Source organism: Alosa sapidissima, chromosome 8 (assembly GCF_018492685.1).
Source record: "Alosa sapidissima isolate fAloSap1 chromosome 8, fAloSap1.pri, whole genome shotgun sequence".
NCBI classification, from domain to species: Eukaryota; Metazoa; Chordata; class Actinopteri; order Clupeiformes; family Clupeidae; genus Alosa; species Alosa sapidissima.
Window position 1 is genome coordinate 30942247 of NC_055964.1, and position 5000 is coordinate 30947246.

The 5000-nt window shown below is 41.0% G+C and overlaps 2 protein-coding genes across 3 annotated transcripts in view; both read right to left on the bottom strand.

Moving 5' to 3' along the window:
* mtmr3 (myotubularin related protein 3) overlaps nucleotides 1-2405 on the bottom strand; it is a 37404-nt gene extending 34999 nt beyond the window's left edge. The window contains 1 exon segment of the mRNA XM_042100166.1: nucleotides 2244-2405. The gene's annotated coding sequence lies outside the window, so the exon portion shown is untranslated.
* The window catches only part of LOC121714956 (tripartite motif-containing protein 16-like), a 964796-nt gene that overhangs the window by 808584 nt on the left and 151212 nt on the right, over nucleotides 1-5000 (bottom strand). The window lies entirely within an intron of this gene.

Here is a 5000-nt window from a genome sequence, read left to right on the forward strand (position 1 = left end):
AGTATTCTCAATGACATTCAGCCAAAATGCTAGTATTCTCAATGACATTCAGCCAAAATGCTAGTCTTCTCAGTGTCTTTCAGCCAAAATGCTAGTCTTCTCAGTGACATTCAGAGGGGGGTTCCTAGGAGGTGGTTTACCCCTATCGTCTTCACTTTCTCTTTCAGTTACTGTTATCGTTCTTGGTGTGAACTGGCCTTGAGACATAAACAGATGATTCCTGCGGCTTTGTTCTGCTGCTTTATAGAACAAAACTATAAAGCAAAGATTCTAGAACAGAGCTCCGCTCTAGAATCTTTGCTATAAAGCTCCTCTATTTGGAGGTTTACAACATACCTTAAAATACCCCCCTTGGTAAATGAAAATATTGTAGCTGGAAACTCCATGTTGTGTGCCGTTTGAGAACAGTGCTGGGGTGATCATTACAAATAAGCCTCTGTTCACAGGGATGAGTCTGACGCTTTCAACACCAAAACAATTCAAACAAAAAAGGCAAACAAACAACAACAGACTTGCTCTGTGCGCGGGTGGGGAGATAGACTTTCCCGAAAAATGCTCGGTTTACAGTGGAAGCAATGGCTTCATTTGTGAAGGAGTGGAAACCATCCAGTCAGTCTCAGGTGCTCAGGTATTCCGCTCATAATGACAGAAGGTCAGTCTGTACCTCCCTCCTGCCTCGCCTGTATGACAGAGCATCTGCCTGCCAAAAGTCTGCCACTGAAAACCCAACCAAACCAGACCTAAAAACAAAATACCAGACAAATGGCTAGATAGCAGTGACTCTGCTCTCACAGCTCAGTCAGCTCAATCTGAGAGCTTTTCAATACTCTGTGTCCGCATGGGTGCACCCATGCCTGCCTTCCCTGCAAACAAGGTTACCTTATGTGGCCTCTCTGACTGGGACATGTACATACGGCTTTGGCATGACCACACTGTTGAATTTTAACTTGTAAAGAGCTGAATGCCTTCCTTGTGACTAGCATTTTAGCATGGTGCAACAAAGCCACAGTGGAATTAAATATAAGCATTGCATGCAGTAAATCGTGGTGGCATGTGACTTTTAGTGACTGCACAAATCAGCATCTAGTTTGACACACTTGTTACTGCATGCAGTCCTGACTATAAGGATGATTTAGGGCGTATACAATGAGATGCAGTGCAGACTGTGCTGATGAGAGGAATAACGTTACAATAAATGTTTTGATATCAGAATAGCTGAAGGTCTACGAACGCTCGATATGAACTGCACTCTAACAAGCGAAGAAGCGATAATAAACATGTGAATTGCATACTTAATTTGCGAGTTCCACGCAATCAAGCTCCAATCAAGCTTGCGAGGTATCGGGAAGCTAATGTTTACTAGTCGGCTCTGGTTGCACTGCTACCAAACAAGCAAAACACTTAAGGCTAGTTAGTGGCTAGTGCAACATTTCTAAACTGTTTTGGGTAACAATAATATCACTGTTTTTAACAAACGTCAAAATAAACCTTAGCAGACAGTTTTCTATTTATAACAGCAAGTTGGCAGGTCGATTTCAAAAGTTCATTCATATTAGTAAATCCAGAGATCTTCTAACTCGATAGCTAGCCAGCTAGCGGATTCTTGCCAGCTGACTGGGCGACAGTTCAAGCTAACTGTATAACTTATCTGATAAGCTAGCCACATAGAAATACCATAACGTTCCATGTCAAAATATTTCCTGAATCATAACATTAAGCCTCTTACGGTTTCACAAATAGCATGACACCCAACAAGCTGTGCAAGTCATTTCAACCACCGTATGTTTTGAACAGTTCTATTTCGACCTAACCCAGCGATAGCTGTCAACACTATGATAGCACAAATAGTGAAACGTTAGAGCAAACTGTTCAGCGTTTCCAGCTAGCTTCTAACTGGCTAACATCAGCTAACTGTTATACGGTGCAATTTATCTAGATCTATCATAGCTTTGTTGCTGTTCAGTAGCCAGGGGTAAATTAGGTAGCCGTGACAACTATCGTGAGAATACACCTCCAGCACTAACTTACAAGAATATCTGCAGTGTTTGTCGGTACCTTCCTCTTCCCCCGGTTCTTTCACCTCCTCCCTTGAGCGGGCCTGCTTTGATACTAAAGCTAACTAGCGGGCTAACTAACGGAGTAGGTTGTGTTTTTGTTGTTGTTATGCGATAGAGGGCGGACCCCTAAGCACAGGCCTGAGTCGCGCCAACACAGCAAAGCAATAACTCAACAGGCGTACAAACCTTAGAAGAAGCTCTAGAAGAGAACGAACATGTAGGGGATGGAGTATTCTTTCATCCGGCTTTAAACAAACTGCAAATAAGCGACACAAACAGATATTCAGATCCATTTGCAGTCCTACTCCGTCCCACCGTAGACTCTGCCCGTCATCGCCGCGTTTCAACCACAGACTGCGCATGTGACGTAGCACGTAATGACAGAATGTTGCGTAATCACGTTTGGTCTTTGCCTCTTGATGGGGGAGGGGTAGATATTTGAATATCATGTTCTGTAGGCCTAATTAGAATAGCAAGAAGTCAGTTAGAAAGTGTAGCCTATCATTCATTTCACATGGGAAGAGGAACAAAAGGTCAAACTTAAAAGTTCAACACATTTTTAAGAATATCTAAACTAGTCAAGAAGACTAAAATGTGGATAAAACATTATTTTTTTCATTTTAATTGTATATAGTGTTGCACTGTTTAAAGCTATGCCATGGCTGAGAGGTAATGAAGAAACAGAAACACAAAGGGTCACATAGTAATCCATTCAACGATGGCCTGGGACGTGTGATTAAAAGACATGTAATATTTATTTGAGCTTTTTTGAAACCAAAGTTTAAAGTGCTCTGACATTTGCAGTATTAAGAGAAATGAGTCATCAGGGAATTTCAGCACTATTCACAGGAGGATGATATGACAGGCATGAGCAAAGAAAATGGGCTTTAAAAGCATGCCCTATCTATCAACATTACCGGGACAATGCGAGTCTCTCTAAACACCTCTTTTCTCTCTTCAGCCACACTTCATGTTAGTCATCATGATATGCAATGCAGTGCAACAAACTATACTGTTCAGAGAATTCGGTGCTTGGTCAACATACCATTTCAGTTATATTTTCATAACTTGATCAAAAACAGTGCATCTTTCTCAAAATATGAATGCGGTCATGGGAACCTGACGGAGCCAATGATAAAGTGATGTGCACATGAGGTGTCCCATAATACCCCACAGCATATACCAGTTTTAACTTCCTGACCACATCAAACAGACCAGCTGGAGCTGCACTCTTTTGTGCATAAAGTGGGTGGACTGGGACAGGTCAGGTAACTAGGTAAAGCTGTGTGTGTGTGTGGTGGGCGGTGGTAGTGTAGTGGTTAAGGAGCTGGGTTAGCGTGCAGTAGCCTGAAAGTTGTCGGTTCAATTCCCGGCTTCCACCGTTGTGCCCTTGAACAAGGCACTTAACCCCAAGTTGCTCCGGGGACAATGTTATCCCTTGTAATATAGCTGACATATGTAAGTCACTTTGGTCAAGAAGTGTCTGCTAAATGTAATGTAATGTTGTGTGTGTGTGTGTGTCTCTGTGTGTATCTCACCCACATCACATCTGAGACATGCAAGGAATTCCAGGCTGAGGGGGGAAAAAAACACTGAGATCTTGGCCAAAGATGGTGAGAAGAGGAGAGCTTAACCCTTCCATGTCCACGCCATGCCTACCGGCCAGCTTCACAAAGTCGCATGAGTTCCATACAAAGAAATATATGAACGAGACATACGGAAAGAGAAAAAAAAAACTTTATTGAGGACCACGGACTTGAATAAAAATGAATGTCACAAATATCACCAACACAAGCAGTGAAACGAGTGAGAAACAGTGAAAGAGTTCTGTTGGTTATGCACATCATGTGATGACAAGATTTCCTCATTCCGTAGAAATCCAGTGAAGTGACTGCTCTGTGAGGAGAGCCCATAAAGTGAAATTAGCAGATCTCTTCTCATAAACATTGTCTTTGAGACATTTTATTTCTTTTAAGATCTCTGTTGAGAAAAACAAACAAACAAACAAACAAATGAAAAGTTCTGTTCGGATAAATACTTGACCCCAGTTCCTAAATGAAAAAAGAACATATTCTACATACACACAAATCTGTGCCTAAAGTGTGAATGCAACATTTTCAAGAAATGTCTGTGGTTTCACAACGGTGTTTTTCTCTTCAAAGGTATAATACACATCTAAAATTGTTCTGTTACTCAAGCCTCCCTTGGCAGTGCCATATGTGTTTGTGATATAAACAAAAATCTCTTGATTCTCCGATATGGAGGTATACCGCACTGGAAACGTTAGTGGTCATGTCTTGTTCATCTCAAAAGCATACTCAGTTAGTCTATCTATAGGGTATACTGCCTGACTTCCTGCTTTTTTTATCCAGTGCACTTTTATTCAAGACCATATGGAATTCAGTCATATAAACAAAGACATAGAATCATTCAATGCTCACAAAATGCTGTGGTCATTTGATTACATGTTCACTGAGAAATACTCGTATACGAATGAGCAATGTCCAGTAAGTCTGAGCTGCAAACGAGAATCAGCTCAACGAGACTCGAATGATGTTTATGTTTGGCGAACTTTACCAGTGATGAGACCTGACCTGTTCAGTAAAGCTTAGAAGCAAGACTACCCTGAGAGAAGTTCTAAAAGGTGGGCAAGCCTGCCAGACCACAACTGGCTTGTGAGTTTGGTTAATATATCTGTACACTCTATTTCAATAATCAGCACACAAGTGTCAAGAACCTAAGATATCATTATTATTTTCAGTAAATGTGTAATATTCATATAACTATACATATATAATTCCAATCCTTTGTATTGTACTATTAAAACAAGTGCAAGTTTGTACTACCACCTTTAACAATACATCAAAAGGCAAAGACTTGTGGAACACTAAAGTTAATTTACTCGAAATTTGCTTGATTACGCCAGGTTTTAAGTGCTGTAAA